General features: G+C 44.5%; 1 protein-coding gene across 3 annotated transcripts in view; it reads right to left on the bottom strand.

Moving 5' to 3' along the window:
- LOC135378106 (protein phosphatase 1 regulatory subunit 16A-like) overlaps window positions 1-19,882 on the bottom strand; it is a 241,484-nt gene that overhangs the window by 79,492 nt on the left and 142,110 nt on the right. Inside the window, exon 1 of one of the 3 annotated variants that reach the window (XM_064610988.1) lies at window positions 10,511-10,681. The exons of the other annotated variants lie outside the window; for them this stretch is intronic. The gene's annotated coding sequence lies outside the window, so the exon portion shown is untranslated. Of the gene's footprint in view, window positions 1-10,510; window positions 10,682-19,882 lie in introns of those variants that run through there. 3 annotated transcript variants of the gene reach the window in all.

Below are 19,882 nucleotides of genomic sequence, written 5' to 3'. Positions count from 1 at the left end.
AAACACTCCTTTCATCTTTCATTTTTAAATGGCGTTAATGCATGTTGTGATATAAACGCCTGTAACTTTATTCAACTTTTCGGCAGCAAAAAAAGATAAGGCTAGTGGAAGGCGTCGCTCAGCGATTCCTGGCCGCGCCTTTTCGAACTTATTTATTGCTTGAATGGGCGCTTTTGACAAAACTGCCGATAAATAACAAGCTCGGGGTTTGATTGGAGATCAGTCACTGGTTCCCTCCTATCCATATCGTCATAGAAATAGCGATGATCATAACAACAAGTCACTGACAGTTTAGTGATCACGAAGTTTACACAGCCTTGCATCTCCCAGGAGTGCAAAACGAACACACACACAAAAAAAACACGTAAAGTCTGAACGGGTCACATGGTGTTAAAAGCCGTTTGAGTGTATGTTAGTGCCGTTAAAAGCCCGGCGGGACATGTGCCTCTTCCTTTGTATTTTCCTGCTATATTTCCAAAAGGTGATGACCAGATCACGGATTTGCATGTTTTGCATATTTCGTTCCTGGATATATGCACGGGCTCAAATGAAGTGCTTGTGGACGTTGTGGGGCTGTATGAACACGCTAGTGCGAGCTTTACAGTGCATATTTCGGATGTTAGTGTTAGTGGATGAGGCCTGCATATCTAGGAACGAAATATGCAATGCATGCAAATCCGCGATCTGGACATTAACATAAAAACAATTACTGCATATAAATCCGCGGTCTGGTGATGACGTCCTGAGGACCCAGTGCTAACGAACGGAAGGAGTCGAAGTGCTGTTGGCGGTCCTCCAGGTGAAGCAGGGTCTTTGATCTATATCCTCATAAATGTCTGGTTCAACACTGTGCACCCTTCGCTATCCAAACACTGCTGACAATTTTACCTTTCACCAAATTTAAATTTACCCAATTCAGCTAGAATACAATTTTTGCTGTCTTCCGTTCAAATTTACCTACACCCACCGCTGCAGAGCAGCTTTTATGTTCAATTGTTCAATCAGCGGCCACATGTTGAAACATTTCTATCGTAAACATCACAATTCCAGTGTTGAGTTTGTTCTGTAGTTAAGAAAATTTGTCACATATTTTCACTCTGGTAAAAAGAGCTCCCTGACACAATGGTAAAAAGAGCCTCGTTGGACGAATTCAGTGTAGTGTTGAACAGGCACGGACGACACTAACAAAACATGTACATTTTATTAGGGTAAGGTGGGGCAAGATGAGACAAATTTGCAATTGAATATGGAATTCTTATTTTTCGTGTCTTTCAAAAAACTACTCATAGGCACATTCTCAGAGGTCTAGAGCTTCTGATCTGTAAATCAGAACGGACGTAACCGGTTCTAAGATAAACACAGAACAAGAAATTTAAAAAATGCAGATTGCCTCATCTTGCCCCAACCCTCGGGGTAAGACGAGACAGCGCGTGGGGCAAGATGAGACACGCAGTGGTAATGAACTATACAAATTAGTTTTCCCAATTTAAGCACCTACACAGCCCCCCTTGAGCCCACCGCCTACATGATGTGCGATAAAACCACCCAGAACCCGGTGCTATTTCCCTCCACCGTCCTTTGCAAACAAGGCACCGCCAGTCTGATGTGTCGCTGGTCGCTCGCTTTTGTGTGCGCTTCTGCTTTGCTGGAAATATCCCAAGACACAGGAAAATTTGCTGGAAAATCCTAGGCAATATACAAAAAAGGAATCTCTGAGGAACAAGCATAAGGCCATCTAATAGTTGAGTGATCAGTTTCTACATTACATTAAATTTAAATTGCATTACATTTAAATTACATTAAATTGTCGCGTCTTGCCCCGTGGATACCATCGGATGCATTAATTTTTCAGTTAAACACCGGATAACCAAGAGTGCCCATATTTTGCATATATCTAGATGAATGAATAAAGAAACAGGCTGTGGACTTACATTGACGGAATAAACCTGCGACACGCTGCTGCACAGCTGACAAGAAAAAGTAGAAAGACTACAGAAAATCGCGCCTTTTTTGCGGGTCTTTACACTCCAGGCAGAAGTAACAGGGCAGAAGTTTTTTTTTTCTCTCTTCAACGCAAATACCAATCCGGACAATTCTCACGTGCAATAAAGCGGGCATGTAGAGCCACTTAAGGTGGTAGAGGTGCTGGTGGTGGTGTAACTGTTTGCCGTAGTTGGCCTCGCAAGGCGGACAACGTCACGACTAACGCAGGTCCAGGAAACCAGGAGTGTAGAGGTTCGTATTTGCTAGGAAGTCCGTCAGGAGTTAAGGAGGTGGGCGATAGAACATAAAAAAAAAAAAAAATTACAGACGACCACGAAAGGTATCGCGATTTCCAGCGGCAGCTGTTAGGGGCTGGTCACACATGCGTTTGCAGCCAGCGTGCAAACGCGTTTCGTTGTTGTTGCTATGTCAAGATTGTACCTGCACTTCTTGCGCTCTCCGTTTAGGCTTACACTGTAAATCATTTCTGTTTGCATAATCAATCGTCGGATCGACAGACATTTAGTTTTGTTATCGTGAATTCGTTCTTCTGAAATCAGTAGTACAGATGCAGAAAAAGAGCTGCAGAAGAGGCGAGACACATGGTAATACTCAAACTCGCGTTTACTTTCGTTGATTCTGTGGTTTGTGTAAATCCCCAGCTCGTCGTTGGCAACAAACAGCTATTCGTGAGACGGCGCCGCTGGCGCCAAACGAACACCTCCACGAGCACTCCAATTGGCCGGACGAAAAGCGGTCGCGTTTTCGCCTTCCGAAGTTGCAGCACGGAGTGGTACTAGAAAAGTGGCTCGAAACGCGCCGCGGCCCGCGTCTCGCGGTGGAGCGAACGCGGAAGCGCTCAAAAAACGCACGTGTGAATCCAGCTTTAGCCACTTTTGCTGAAGGTGAGAATTTTGACATTGCCGCTAAATGTCGCAACACTTGCTAATGACGGTGTCTGCAAATTTCTTTGTAAAATATTTGTGATATGTTTGTAGAAGGGTGATTAACACTGGACAGAGTTTTCGACATGTTACAAACCAATTTCTTCATTCCAGTACATATCTATTTGTTTTGTTTCTGTGGAACGCAGGGTTTGCGGTTGCGCCGCACGCAAATCATGCACGGTCACAGCGCAAGGACCGCCCTTCGTCTGCTGCAATGCTATCGTGTTTCGTGCGCGTTTGGCAGCACACCAAACAGTGCAGTGATTTTTTTTTCTTACTAAGTACTGGAAGGGGAAGCAAGGAAGAGATGTCCATAGCTAGGACAACAACGTCTATTCGCACGTCTTTTCCTTGTCTCGGGGTTCCCTTTCATCATGTACAACCAGCTAGCCTGCATTTCATCTCTCCTATCCCTTAATGCCGTATTGGCCTCCACCATGCATGAGGGCGTAATCTAGGCACCACATCCACACTTGACGTGGCGTCCCACTGCACGCTCTCGTTTAATTCTCGCGGCGTCGGTTCAGTAGGGAGGTTTAGAAGGATTACAAGAGATTTAGCAGATTGGAACGTCTTTACGATAACAGTTCCGTGAACAGGGTACGCCAAGCACCAGATTCCCTTGCAGTGGCTGACATCACACTGCTAGACTTGGATTTGAAAGCTTTTTGTTTTTGTTTTGATTCCGTGGAACGCTTCTGATACGTATGTTAAAACTAACTAATGTGTGCTTCCTTTTCATTCCCTTGCCCCGCAAGCAGATACCGCTCTGTAGCGCCGCTTGCACTTTCCACACCTGCGCGCGCACCTGTCACTGCTTTCCTCCTCTCTGGTACGGAGAGGCGAGGAGGATTTTGGCACACGGCCACGGCGATCTCCTAGCTGTAAAATGAAAACTTCTGTGGGGATGTTTGACTAAGAAAGGAAACCCACTAACGTGTTGGCTAACAAGCCATTCCAGGAGCCAATAGTTCGTCGAAAGTAAAGCTGGCTTTGCTCGCCTCAGTGGGAGCGTGGTCGTGGTATAATGATAAATCATCGCGGCGCTGACGGTAATGACGGAATGGATGCGCAAGTTCAGCGAGCTCGGGCCGGGATTTTCCTTTGATATCTGTAAGTATGAAGACAAACTAAACAGAATAAAGTTGAACAAAGTATTTTATGTGCGCGCTAGGCAGTACGAAAATTAAACAAAAAGTGCAAATGTGACTGGAAAAATAAAAAGTGAAAATAAATAAAACCAAAATAAGAAATAACGGCACTAGTATTGGGGGGAAACAGGGTTTAATCTGTTGTCTGACAGCACTCCCGTCCCTCACCACGGACCTCCCGCCTTGGTGTTGTAGAAACAAGGTCACTTTATGAGAGAAGTTTATAGTCGGCTTCAGCTGCCCTTCAATATTGGCGGTTTCTAAAAATAATAATAATAATATTATGAACCTGCCAGTAAGGTCCCTGTCTTGTTTAAACACCGGACGTAGAAAAAATGAGTCAATCTCTCTTGCACCCCACCACAGCAACGGTTCGCTTAACGTTTCGTTGAAGATTAGGAAAAATCTTTCCAGGAGCAGTACTACAAGCAATACTTCGTTGAAGAAGTCAAAGCCGAATGACACGGACAAATCACTCCTTATCAGTACGTAACGCTACAGCGAGTCAAACGTGATTATTTCGATCACTTTGTTACCGAGAGTTTTTTGGATCCCGTTGTTTGACCGGTTGAGGACACCGTTGAGTGCAAGCACGTCAGGAGTTGGCGAGGAACGTGTACGGCACACTAATGCGAGACAGATTGAAAGAGCATCTTTCGTACTCGCGTTTTTCCCATGTTATCCACCAGAATCCAGAAGAATCCACGCCCGCTATATCGTTTTGCACCATTTAGCGCTCCGGTTACACATGTCCGGCAGGTGCGCAAGCATAACTGTTTTGAGTGCAGCTCTATATAGCACATGGATTACCAGAGCGAAGGGAATCGCCCCTCGGTGCTGAACAGTCATCTGTGTCTCTCTCTCTCACACACAGAGAGAGAGAGAGAGAGAGAGAGAGAAGACAGAAAGAAACCTGGGATAACGCCCACGAAATGCGAAACCGAAACATGACAACAGGCGCGGCATCAAGAGTTTCAAATCGCAGACGTTTCAGCGGAGCGTTCCCTCTTGCTCCATTGTTCAATTACGCGGTGTAAAATATTTTCGTACCTCACCAGCGATGCGACCTTTATCTGCATTAGCTTTCTGCTATTGTTCAAGACCGTAACTCTGAAAGGAACTAACACGACGATTGCTATAGAATACAATATTATGTGACTAATATAGATGGAACCACATACTTTGCTGACAGACCATCGACATAGAGTAAGTTTGAAAGATGGTTGCCAGAAGCTAGGCCTCCATGTATTGCAGCAGGCCTGAATGCTCCCAAGAATAAGCTGTGCCACACTTAGTTCACTTACCAGTCACATTGGCGCTGCAAACATGGCCCAAAGCTCTGTTAAGCAGGGCGCGATCTGCTAGAGACACTGTGATAGGGTACCCACCTCCGCCTTGGCAATTGCGTGTTGCAGCTGTCCCCTGTCGTCGTGTACCACCCATGCGTAATCCATTATGTTCGAGCACATATTACTTCTCTTGAAATGTGAGGTAGAATACTAGTTGAAAGAAATTTCAATGCCAGCCATCTGCCCGCACGTTCTACGCCAACAGACGACGCTAACCGTCGCCATCACACTTTTTCTACTATATGCGCGTATGCGATGTTATTCAAGTATTTGCTGAAATCGAATTCTGCAATATGCGTACTGTATACGGTTATTTTATTAGCGTACTCTTCGACACACTATCTTATTTTGCAAATTTGCGCCGTCCAACGACACCATTCTGGGCCATGTAGCGAGCGCCACTGCGGTAAGAAAGAGAACTAAAATTCGGCACAAGTTTTCAATGGGAGAATCGTTAAGCTTTCTGACCTGGGCCCGCTTGCACGAACGTTGAGGCTATCCCTCAGTGCTGCACTCGGTAGCTTCGGTAGTGCTTTCTGCACACGGTACTATCGTCGACGCTTCCCGTTCTTAGAGCACTGGCAAAGCTACCGAGTACAGCACTGAGGAATATAGCCTCAACGTTCGTGCAAGCGGGCCTAGGTGTAATACATGGAGGCCTAGCCAATTTCCCTTGTATGTAGCCATATCCATTGTTGTGCAGGCATCATATCATATGGATCAATCATCATATCATATCAACGATCAGTTGAGCTCCTCTATAGGGTAATTGTACCACGTATGAGGAACTGTCATTTGAACTAGAGCATATGCGACACACGGTGACGAATCAGCATTAAAATATTCGGGTCCAGTTCTCGAGGTACACGACATTTTCAGAAAGAATGACAGGACCATGCAGGGTCCCTGATACGTGCATATGCTCTAGCGTCGACGTGAACACGACTAGAGAACCAAACACAACGAGCTCGATGGTCACTGGCTAACCAACGAGCAAGCTTATGTTACCGAACCCAACCCATACCACACCCAACTCGAACTATACAAAAACCAGGAAAAAGGCCAAACCAGGGCAACGGTTGCGGGATGAGACATATTGAAAAGAAGAAAAAAAATCACACCAACAACATTTTACCGAACTTCATTAAAGAATCGTTAAAATGCACCGCAAAGATTGTGGAATACACACAAAGGATACATATATGAATTTATTTTAGTTATTTATTTAGTTATACTGTTGGCCCGCCAGTCGAACCCTAGGCTAACATCAAACGTAATTCCTCTCCTGCCCCCTCTAAATCTGAACCTAACATTATATAAAACCGGAGTAGGTCAAAACTGGAATGCGCGGCAGCAACTTGGGACCCTCATCAAAAGTCCCTCATTCATGACACAGAATATCTACAGGATAGATCTGTACGTTTTATCTTGAACAATTATAACCGCACGGCCAGCGTCACACCAATGAGATATAGCTTTTACCTACCGCTACTATCACTACGCCGTGAAACTGATAGTCTTTGCTTATTCCAAAAAAATTGCTACCATAATTCCTTGTCATCTCTATACTCCTTCCTCCTACCAAGAATAGATAATCGCCAGAAAGTAGAATTGCATCGCTGTCTAAGGCCCGGTTTCACCAACGCCGATCAACGCTTGAACCGCGATCAACGGTTCATTAACTTGAATTTAGCGCTTAACTGTGCTTCACAAAAGACAGTTATTATTATTGAAACATTCATCACGTCACCAACTAGCGTTTGCAAAAAAGAATTGAGCGTTAACTTCAAGTTTTAGCAACGCTTGATCTCGGTTCAAAGTTAACCATTGGTGAAACCGGGCCTAACTGACACATTTTCTGGATCATGAAATATCTTTCCCAGTATGAATTTTACTGACAGTATGAGTTGAGTGTAGTACGAGTTGTCCCGGTATGAGGGTGGGGTTGGTATGAGTTCTCACGGCATGTGCGGGGTGGTCGCCATCGTATCGACGGAGAGCCATCAAGTGAGAGAGGAATTGACGCACTCTAGCATTACATGTGTGACGCCACGATTTAGGAACGCGGAACCACGAAAACTATCACGATTTAGGTACGCAGGGGTCTCATGTGTAGCGCCAGGAAGTATCTGCAAAGCAGCAGGAAAATAGCCAATCGCCCTTGTCCAAATTTCGGCGCCACAACAGTCAGTCAAATCTGGCAACGCTAATTACAAACAACAAGGCAATATGTATTTGTGTTGTCAAAGTGCGCATTACGTACTACTTCGTACTGCGTATTACGTACGCGAGACGTAGTCGTCTTTGGAACATGACAGTGCAGGTGAGTCATGGAAAAGATTATGTATAGAGATATCCACAAAAAGTAGAACAGAAGTGTATCGTTTTACTTGCTCTTAAGTGACATCGTGGTTTTGCCAGAACCATGCAATTAGTTCAACTATTCCCCGTGCTCAAATTGGTGATGTGAGCAAACTTTAACGCAAGAACGAATAAAGCGACACACACATCATATTTTACACCTCCCCATGTATGCACGCACCACAATACCCGTGGCTCACGCTGCTACTCGCGCTACACAAGATGACTCAGTACACATCAGGCCTACCACCTCAAACCTGCAGTTTGTCTTTCCACACTGTGATAGACTTTGGAACCATAGACACCATCGATGACGTCAGCGTTAACGACGTTCAGTAACTCAGTGCTATTACATGCAGACGCGTACAATGAAGCCACCCTAATTTGTGCCCGAGCGGCAAAATTGATGGAGCTCTAAGGCAGGCAATTTCCACGACTTCAGGCATGTACGCATACGATCGAGTGTCGGTCGAGTTCGGACACAATATTTAACTGCAGCAGCTTTAAAGGTCGCCGCTCTGAGCACGCGAGCGATAAACAGATGCATTGTATCACAAGCTGAGGTTAGAACAAGCTGCCTATAGGGGTAGGGAGAGCCTGCATCACACAATGTCATTATATATGCGTGGTAATGATTGATGATTGTGTATCGCTACGAGTGCAACAACAACAACAACATAGATTAATGGATGATGATGATGTGAGATGTTTCCCTGCGTTGAGTGCAGGACCCTACCCCATTCCAAAGAGGTTCATACGAGAGGATGACGAGGGAAGGAAATCCCTACAGTTCGTGAAGGAGGCCGGTGGCCCTCAGAAAGGAAAGAAAAGCGCCAAGTGCACGGCACTCATGTCCAGGGTTACTCCATGGGCCAAGAACGAGTGCAAATGTCGAGTGGATGTGTGCAATTGAAGGGGAAAGAAATGCACAGTGCCAAGTTATCTCGAATTTGAGGAACAATAGTCATGCCAAAAGTCGAGGCTTGACGAAGCTTGTTTAAAAATCTTGGCGGGTTGTCGACACGTCGTTTTTAGCCCCAGGAGATCTGTAGATCCATATTCGATTCTACAGTACCGTGGCTTTCAATAGTTGGACTACTTTCTCAGTACCCTTGCAGGCAACATCTTATTTTGCTCCCTGTACTGGGGTCGCCAAAAAGGGATATCCAGACTTGTTTTGTTAGTGTGTGAGAGGAAAAAGATATTGAACCTCCCTATATGCATCACAATACCCGTTGACTCACAATACTACACAAGATGACTCGAAACAACGGAGCTTCACGCATTTCCAAGCGCAGGCGCTTCCAGTAGCACTTGTGCCACCTGACACGTCTTGCTCAAGCACCATCACATCATCATCATAGCTACATCACAACACGCACGATCCTATATCGTAGCCCGATGAGGATATCGCGGAATTCTAATCGCGGACTATTGTAATGACTAGATTCCGTGCTTCACAGCAAATCAGTAGTCTGCGGAAGACCGCCTAATGGGGGGTACAGCTTGGGACAAAAGTTTACGGAACACTAGGGCGTCATATTTTTCCATTGGAGAGATGCCCTAGCAGCAAACACGAGCGGACACACATACTGGGAGGTGGATAACACAGCCGGTCACCCGTTTCTTATTCGATGTCTTCCTTATAGCTAACAGGGGGCAGCTCGGATGAAGGAATACACCAGTGACGTGTTCCGTAAACTTTTGTCCCAAGCTGTACCTTTGAATCCCCATATGTATTTTAGAAAAAAATCTTCCCCGGAACAGCACCACAAAGGATACTGACCCGATGGCCGTTTTAATTGCAAACTGTAAGATGGGACAAGCGCAAGCTTGCCCACATCACGTTTTGAAAAATAGCACTGCCCTCGTCCTAAAAGCGAAGAACAGGCATGCGATCATTAGAACGCCGATCTGAAGAGAGACGGCCGTTTCGAGCTTATTCGCTCTCATCGGCACAGCGGCCGTTTTATTTTTTATTTTAAAAAATCTTCCCGAGAATCTTCCCGTTTTATATTACAGGCATATTATAGGCATATTTCCTTATATATATAGGCAGTCAAATTTCTTCTCGACTTGCACCGTGGGGTCGTGTGCGGAGTGAACTGACCGTTATCCCCACAGCTGAAGCACGACATAGTTTCGCCGGCGTTGGTGCTGTCAGTATAATCATATAGGATATAGATTGATCGACGGGAACCGGCGTGCGACAGAGTCACCTATGGCACTACTCTTCCAACAGAAGTAAATTTAAGCTTGGCCGTGTATCTTCCGAATAGATCCCTTTAACGAAGGCACGAAGTAATTAAAAAGGTGTAAGAGATTTCGACGCATTGCCAAAGTTTGTAAGCATATAGGACGAGTAGAGTAATGAAAGTGTTCAAATATATACCTTCTTGTCGGGGAAGACGTGACGCTCTCAATGGGTACACCCTACAGGAGGGGGGTGATTGAACGTAACGCTCAGTTTTTCAATTCGTTTTACAGGTTCAAATGTGCAAGCCATATCGCTGTAATGTGAATTTTCCATCTACGCCAATTTTTGTAGCTCGATTTGAAATTTGATTGGCTTTTTCGTTTGTATTCAAATCTCTTACACGAGAACCGCTGACGACACGTAACGCTTTTTTCCACAACCGCACGAACAACATTACATCATAAAAGCGGCATGCTTGATACGCAATAGCACGGAGCAAACAAAGAACGGAGAAACGATCACCTGATTCACGTTCTCATCACCACCACAACGGAGACAGTTTGCGGCAAGAAGAGACAGTTGGACACAACGACCGGTCAGAGCAGCATCTCGAGCGCGGGGGAACCCACGTAGAGACCGCGTGTGCGGTTCGTGCTGGCCGCGCGCACTCAACGCCGCATCCCGAGTGCGATGCTCCACGCCCGGTGGCTGACCGATCGAGACTCCGTACTCCTCCGGGATGCAGACTGACGGTCGCAGGAACTCTCCTCCCAAACGAACGCTAGGAGGCGCACGCACCGCACGTAGACCAGAGGCTTAGACACGCACCGCACCGTGACCACACAGAACGGAATTTGCACGCAATCCGTTAAGATAGCATTTTAACAGAGGACACGTTGTTGGGCTGATTCCAACAACTTGTAGCGCACCTGCGTAATGTTTGCGCCGGTATACATAACGAAAAAGTCCAAATCCGACTAACTGCTTATCCCGCTGCGTAACGTGGGCCCAAGAAAGTTACTACATTGACGGAAAATGGCGCCCGTATATTCGGCAGCCACTGATTCGTACCATTAATTACTGCCGATGCATCAATATCATTTATAATTGATACCATCAATTTATTCTGACTGCCGGAAGATTCTCAAACGACAGACAGTCTAATATTCGCACTTTTATAGCTGAACCTATATGCGAGAGATAGAAATATGAATGAGGCATGCCAATGGGGGGTTTCTCATTGAAGGGAGATCCAACTGTAGCTTGGTCGTGATGAGAAATTCTGATGGACGTGTAGGATCGGTCTTGGTCCTTCATATCCCGATCACACGCAACGACATTATCATTTACATTCCAACACTCAAGCAACATCCAATGCACCAATCCAAATCAAGAATGTATTGTACGTTCATCTCAATCTGTCTGCAACATCGAGCTGCATTTACTTCTATAGCTTTCGAAAATACACATGGAGGAGAGTTCTCCATGCATACATTTTGGCTTTGCAGTTAACATGAGCAGGCTTATAAGTAGACTACGGGTTGTACGGCTCAATGCTTTTCTTTGTTCGTGGCTTGTGGTTCTTTTCTATGGGTAGCATACGTGTCATTAATATTAATCGCGTTAAAATGATCAAAAAGCTTGGCTCCTGCAACTCTGCAGGAGGGACTGCACATCGAGACTCACTATACGTCACTCGGACACAAAACGAGTGGATCCAGCGCGTATACTGGTTTCCGAGGGCCGAGTGCGTCGAAGTTTTTCCTGGAAGAGCCTCTTCTAAGCAGCCTCCCACCGAGTCCAGCGTGTAGCTTTCGCATCTTCGAATGCTAGAATACTACATACAGCCGTAGTACCGCACCTGCTACGTAGTAAGTACGTGCCTTCCACAGACTCCCAAACACAACGTACACTCTTAAAACAGGTGGTGGTGATAACAGAACTTCACCACATGACACGCTCCAAGCCAACCATCACGAATGACGACGTTCTCTCCGCTGATTTCTACCCCGTTTTGTGACACTTATGAAGTTACGCTAATTGTCACAAAAACGTGGACGCCCATGTAGCGCTTTCCACAAACGTGGTGAAGTTCTCCTTTAAGAGCGTAAGTGATGTGGAATCTGGATTTATATTTTGCACGTCAAGTCAAATCCCCTTTTTAATGCTGAGCTACCAAGTCTGCCACGAAATCCGGATATCCTGCTCCCTGAAACAGCTGAATTGAAAAGCTTAGAAATGGATGGCTTCAAGGCGTAAAAATGACACGGGATCCGCCACTATTACAAATATCTCGGATAATATAGTGGCGGTGGAACGGGCAGCTCATACTCGGAACAAAGAGAGATCAATAACTGTGTAATTGGCCAACAGAGAAAGATGGAGAACATGAGTGGAATATTATTAATACCTGGAGGTGTAGTATGAGATGCCCTTTAGAAAACGGAATGAACAAAGCGGAAGCTCGGAGTAATAATTTATTGTTCATATGGCGCTTCGGGGAACATCTGGCCCATTATCACTTTAATACTGGTATGTAGGGTATTTCCTTTTGTTTAATACAGACTTACATAAAATTATATGACAGCAGTACAGATGCTGTTTTTGCAAGTGAGTTATACGGCCAGGCGAACATTCTTTGCATTTCCGCTTGCATCACATAAAGGTATGATATATCAAAAGTATATATTTGTGCTTTTCCCTATAGGGTCACGAAATACAACTGGAAACCGGTTAATGCTACTGGAAGAACATTACAGTGACAGTGAACAGAAAGTACGAGATCCAGTCGCTGTTTACACGTAATGCCTATACTCGCGGAATGACGACGTCCGGTTGTAACCGGAGCTGTCTAAATCAGGGATCGGTTCGGTTCAGGCATATTCGTTCCGTTCGGGTTCAGCTCCGCCGCAGCGCAAACCGATTCGAACCGGTTCAGGAAAGTGAATTTTGAGTAGATTGTCATGGGTTAAAAGCAAACATATCCTTACATCCATAACTTAAAAACCCGAGACTAGGGGACAAAAAAACGACAAACACAGACAAGGTCTCGGGTTTTTAAGTTATGGATCTATACCACCAGCTCGCTTGCTACCTCTCTATCCTCTCGATATCCTTACAATTCTCAGATACACAAATGTACTTTTGTTGTTGTTGCCGACACAGCAATGGTCCGCAGCGACACTGCGTGTCACAGATGTGCATTTCAGGTTAACGTTAACCTGATGGAACCGTCGACGTTACGGTAGCATACTGTACTCTCTATGTTCACCTATTGTACACACCTTGTTACATCCTGCTCAGGGACTGGCTATTTTTTTTTTTTTTTTTTCACAGCCCAAAATGAAAACTTGGGGTTGCTGGACTACAAAAATCCCGTACAAGAAAGTCCACAAAAGCCAAAAAGGAAGACCTCAAAACTAACACAACTGAATGAACGCAATTCGCTCCGAGATCGAACGGTGTCGCCACGCTGCGGAGAACAGAGAACTACCATAGTGTGGACGCGTCGTCTGCTTTTACACGTTTATTCCGCGTTCAGTGCAGTAGGTGGAGCATTGGGGAGCCGAACAGTATCGTACCATCGCCGCACAAGTGATCTTCCGGTGAATATACGCAAGAATTACGGAACAGAACCATCAACTCCGAACATCGGCCCACGTGTTATTCACACTAGAATGGTGACAGTGTCGCCTCCTTTTGCGAGCCACCACACCAACACCAACAGTGCGAGCAAATACCTCGCGCACTTAATTTGCAGTTTTGTTTTGTTCAATTTCGGTTTCGAATTTGTTTGGAAACGCGGCTCAATCCGCTATGTAAATCGTAGTTCCGCAACGCAGATTACGTCTGAACCGCTTCGGGAACCGGTAACCGCCTAAATTTATTTCGGTTCAGTTCCGGTTCGGTTCGACGCGAGAACAAAAAATATTCTGGTTAGGTTCAGCGAAAACTACGGGGTTTTTAGCGGTTTTCGGTTCGGGTTCAGTTTCGGTTCCGATCCCTCCTCTAAATTACGCAAAAAGAAGTAAACTGTGTTACAGTGACAGGACTTAAAAGTAATTAAGTCACTGGAACTGAAATGTAATTCATGTACAGTTACTCATCCAACGTAATTGAGTTGCTCTAAATTTACCTCATGCTATATGTAGTTTTAAAGTACCCACGCATTACAACGCTTCCCATAGAAATGGGCTTTTTTATGCTAGAAATTCAATACTTCGGTAACAGACTGGACAACGTGAATGTTTCTGTGCACAACTTAAACAAAACCCGGAAAAGAAAGCAATCGAACACTGCTGCGAAAAATTACTACTACTATCTCACTAGACATGATACTGTAGTGGTGCATACAGATCACTAACTTAAATTTATGAAAACAGAAGGTTTTTATAATTGTTTTTAATACCGTGTTAGCGCTGTGAAGCAACTGTGGCTATGAGCGGAGTACAGACGTGGACAGATGGAGAGAGGAGAGCAGAAAGCAGGGTATCTACCAAACGGCAGCCTTCAAATTCCCTGACTTTTCCAGGTTTTCCCTGACTATTTCAAGGGAATTCCAAGACAAAAACAAAAGGGAACTTGGTGCCTGCTCCTACGTTGTGATACAGATCCCTCATAAAACAGACCATTTATTAAGTATTAGTGAGGCTATCCTACTTTTCTGCCTCAGAACTTGTCGTATTGGCGAACTGCTACTCGTGGCAATGTTGCTGCGGCTTCGCCGCACAACCACCGGTCGGCACTCGATAATTCGCCGCGCATCAACACGGCACTTGTCTGTGATTTCCCCCGACTTCCGCTGCCTTTTAGCCGAATTCCCTGACAATCCCCTGACACATGAAAATTCCCTGACAATTCCCTGTTTTCCAGGTCGGTAGACACCCTGAAAAAGCAGTGGCGGCAGAGAGAGGAGGGGGGGGGGGTTAGTATGCGTCCTGGGCCGACTTCAGGGGGAACTGTGCCGACACTCGTCTTCTTAGGAAAACCTAGGGAAAACCTCACAGCACAGCCGGTGCCAGGATTCGAACCCGTGTCACCCCTTAGTCTCTGCGTGGAAAGCGATCATCCTAACCACTATGCCACGGGAGCTGGTGAAGACAGAAGGTAAAACAATACATTGTTAAGTAGCTGAAATGAGTGTCCACATGAACAGGTACAGCCTTTTTTGAGTGCACCTGTAAATAACTGAGAACCTGTGCAGACCATTAGCTGCGCCAAATCTATTTGTTCTGCTATAGCACTTACAAAATACGAAACGTAGATAATTTCCAGCAGACTTAAGACTTTCCCGAAACTCCACGTGTTCCAGCATCCTTTTCAATTGATGTTTATTTCAAATATAGGTGTAAGGTCGGTGGGCCGTCAGTTTCGGTTGCAAGTTAGAAATTCGATGTATGCACATTTAACGCATTGCTGGAGCCGCGAGTCCCAGCCTGCACTGAAAAGTAAAATTCGAGATTTGCGGATGTGTCCCTTTTTACGAGCCATGATACGATTTCCCCGTTGAGGCTGTCATTTGTAAACGTAAGCAAGGGTCGATCGAAGTGAATCACGGAGGACCTTTACGAGGTTTTGTTCGTTCACCGGTCGAACTTTTGCGACGTTGACAGATCTGCTCTCTTTCTTTCTTTCTGCACGACGTATTAGTGGCTGCGTAAGGCCTCTAGAGGAACGTCTCGCTGTGTGATCACGCTCAACATCTTTGAACCGTGATTTGTCGGAAGTTACCAGCAATTTTACTTGACAGTCGAAAGCGAACAGTTCGCTTTGATGCGTAGCTTCTACTGGGCAGATGTGCATTATTTTTTCTTCGTATTTTTTCTCGATAATCAGTGTAATCCCCATTAGTGAAAGATCGTCATGTGACAGTTCTGGATAGCCGTTTATATAGGATTTCGCAATTTAAAACAAAGCCGAAACCGTACGAACTGCGATGTAACGTTTTCCATTGACCCTCCGTGCTTTTTTGTTAATTCCAACCTGTTTATTATTATTATTATTATTATTATTATTATTATTATTATTATTATTATTATTAATTATTATTATGTGTTCACAGCCACCCGAGTTGCATGAGGATTCGCACTCGTATCGTTATATCACTCATCTAATATCTCACATGCAATGGGAGAGGGTACTGCCTCCCAGTGGTGAAACACCCCATGTCATCATCATATTGTTGGAGAGTAACTATTCTGAGGCTTGAACACACGAACTGATAAACACAACACACGCCTCGAGGCACCTATGGGAACATGAAAGATCGAAAAAGCCAGACTGCAGCGGATATCGAACCCGCACCCCTTGATTACGTCACAATGGCACACCTTACCGAAGTCTTGCCAAGAGGCCTAATTCCACGAACTTCACATTCCGTCTTGGCTTTTTCGACGACTGTCATATTTCGATCTTTCACATGCAAACACTATCTTATATTTTATTTTTATTTATTTATTTCTTTTTCTTTCTTTTTTTGAGTGAACCGTCACCGTCTGAATGCGGAACGAAACGAAAATTGTGCCAACTCCATTGCTCGGTTTTTACTCCCGCGCTGCTACGCGTACGGTACATCAATCGGTAACAACCAGTCCAAGATTCAGCAGGTTCATTCGCTCAGTATCGTTTAGGCAACATGAAACTTACACTGTGCTAGTTAGTGAACAGAGAATGTCCTATTCTCCCTTTCCAAATATCCATCTAACACTTCTGTCCAACTATTTCTAAGGTATACTAAATCAGTTATACTATCACATAATTATATATGATAGATAGACAGATATCGTATATATATATATATATATATATATATATATATATATATTAGCATTAGCTATATTTCCTTTGTATATGTACTAGCTGGGTGGCACTGCGGCCTCCACAGGTGGCGCTGTCACCAGCACACGTGCTTTGTCAAACAAAGGTAAAAGGGTACCCTTTTACATTTGTTTGACAAAGCACGTGTGCTGCCCTCTCCCCTTATACTTATTCACCTCTCATTCTTTGGAATTTTCTTGCGTCACCATAATATCCCATTCCTATTGAAGACAGCGCTGCTGTCGAAACGTCGAATACCCCCTCTTAGTTTTTAATAAAGCTCCCCTTTTATTCCTTGTCCTGTAGAAGCACTGTCTCCACTTCTGATCCTTATTGAATATATATATATATATATATATATATATATATAAGGAGGAAAAAAAATTAGCAGGAGCTCTTTGGCTGCACGCATAGCATATGTTTGTAAGTCAAACGTCGCCATGCCAGTACTGGACAGCTGTTTCGGCCTTCTTGGACCTCATCAGCAGTACGCAGGCAGGCAACGTTTGATCGGATGGCGTCAGAAGGTCACGTGGCACGTGATGCCTCCCGTCAGGGTGTCATGGGACACCTCTGAAAGCCCAGTGCCACCCCAATGCCACCCCAATGACACCCTGACGGGAGGCATCACGTGCCACGTGACCTTCTGACGCCATCCGATCAAACGTTGCCTGCCTGCGTACTGCTGATGAGGTCCAAGAAGGCCGAAACAGCTGTCCAGTACTGGCATGGCGACGTTTGACTTACAAATATATATATATATATATATATATATATATATATATATATATATATATATAGGGTGAGGTAAAAGGATTATCAAACGGCCACGAAGTTTTACAGAAGTTCAAAAAAAGACGCGGAAACAGATTTTAGGGAAGTTACAAACACTAGTTTATTACATAGGGAGACGTTAAAAAGGGCAAGGGGTCGACGTTTCGACAGTGGCACTGTCTTCGTCAGGACAAAAGATGCGTAGCTGGTTACACATTACTTAAATAGGTTTGGTAGTACCAAACCTATTTAAGTAATGTGTAACCAGCTACGTTTCAGTTTTCAGCTACGTTTCAGCTACGCTCAGTTTCAATTAACGAAGATTCAATTTTTTCTTCTTCAATCAAACTTTGCTTCCGATCGATCACGAGAACAACGGGAATCTTACCTTATCTACAAATTCCAGTCCGCCATTAACGAAGACCCTGGTATATTGTCAACAATAAGAACTCTAACTGCTTAGATAAGGTACTACTTCCTTTTCTTTTCAGCCGGCCTCCTGACACCCTTCCGACCCGAAGGACGATGACCTCACGCCTAGACTTAAAACTTCAGACTGGGCCTGTTGGTAAGGCATGGCAGAATAAAAGCGCTAAAAACACGCTAACGCTAAAAACACGCTTTGCGCTAACTGTGTGTCCGTTGTCCTCGTGTTTTTAGCGCTTTTATTCTGCCTCACGCCTAGACTTGACACAACAACATTACCGAGCTTGACCCTAACGACCGCCAGGTGGCGCGAACCCCGACTGTGACGTCATGCTACACATGTACAAAAGCTTCAAGACACCCTTCTGATCTCTTAGTCCTGAAGAAGGCGGTGTTTCCGCCGCAACGTCGACCATACTCCTAGATATCTTTCTATTAATTTAAATTGTAATAAATCGCTCCGTTTTTTACTTCCCCTACCCCCTTCGTAGTTTGCCTTTCATTCCTTCATAACTATATATATATATACATATATATATATATATATATATATATATATATATATATATATATATATGTGTGTGTGTGTGTGTGTGTGTTACTAAAGTATACTGTACTAAAGTGCATATGTTTACAAGTTGATCGTGCACTCCCAACCGAGGACGACCGTTTCGTCCTACTTGGGACTGTTCAGCGCGGCGCAGGGAAGTGTGTCTCAGCAAGTATAAATATATTAAGACACACGACTAGTTATTTGCAAAGTATGAAAAATGTAGCCGCGTGAGAGGCGCTTGTAACCACGCGCCGACGGAAAACAAGGGCCATTTAATCACCGTTGCCATATTTGGAACTGTTTTCACAACGCTGTCCAGGGTACAATGAATACTCCCCATTGTCTCGCGGTCAGCGGCACTGCTATGGCTACACTGACGCCAGAAGAGGGCGTGTCGTACGCCAGGAATAGAGTGAAAGCGGCTAATTTTAGCAATCACCACGCAAAATATAACAACACTGATGAGAGATTGGAAAGCGAAAACGGGAGAAAAAAAAAAAACACGTTATAAACACACGACCAGACTTTCTCGGGTCAAGTGCCTTTCATGTATTCACGGGCATGACATTCGCCAAGCCCTACCTTTAATCTGCAATTAGTGGGGAAATCGGGTTTAGTGTTGTGTTCGGCACCACTGGGTTAAACGATCTTTCACGCTGTTACCCAGTCTCTAGTACACAACTTACATCTGGAAAAGCGTTGCTTGTTCTAAAAATGCAACTCTGTACAACACAACAGCGTAGTCATAACTATACCATATTATGTACAACCATACATATAGCGAGCTATCGAAAGACGGAGCTTCTGCTGAAACGCTGACTCGATTTGTATTCCTCTTTGAGCCCTATACGATTATTTAACAAACCTCCTGCAATAAATTACTCATGTGCCCAATTACTCATGTACTCATACGCCCAAGGCTCATTCTTGTTTCGATCGATATTACAATGCGTATATCTATATACTGTACTAGTAGATTACGTAGTAGAGGTTAGACTTCTTTTTTCCTTATTACGCAGTATATGTGATTACATACTATCCATTGCATTGTAGAACTATTCTAGTCTGGCTTCACTAATGAAGTGCATGGCATAAGTGAAGAATTCGGAGAGACCCTGGACCCTAACCAAAGGCCTGAGTAAAATTATACAGATAGCAAAAATCAAGTGGATTCGAGCGTTGTCCCCAAGATCACAAGGCGACATAAAAATAGTTGTAAGTTTGGCGTGTGCTGTACCCCTGCACGCGATCTCAAAAATAGGAAAGCTTTTCTATGGATTATTCTCTATCGATTTTCGTCCACAAAAGACAAAAGAAAAAAAAGT

The sequence above is a fragment of the Ornithodoros turicata genome, chromosome 1 (genome assembly GCF_037126465.1).
Source record: "Ornithodoros turicata isolate Travis chromosome 1, ASM3712646v1, whole genome shotgun sequence".
Classification (NCBI taxonomy): Eukaryota; Metazoa; Arthropoda; class Arachnida; order Ixodida; family Argasidae; genus Ornithodoros; species Ornithodoros turicata.
The sequence above is the reverse complement of the archived record's forward strand: the minus strand, read 5'-3'. Positions and strand labels throughout refer to the sequence as shown.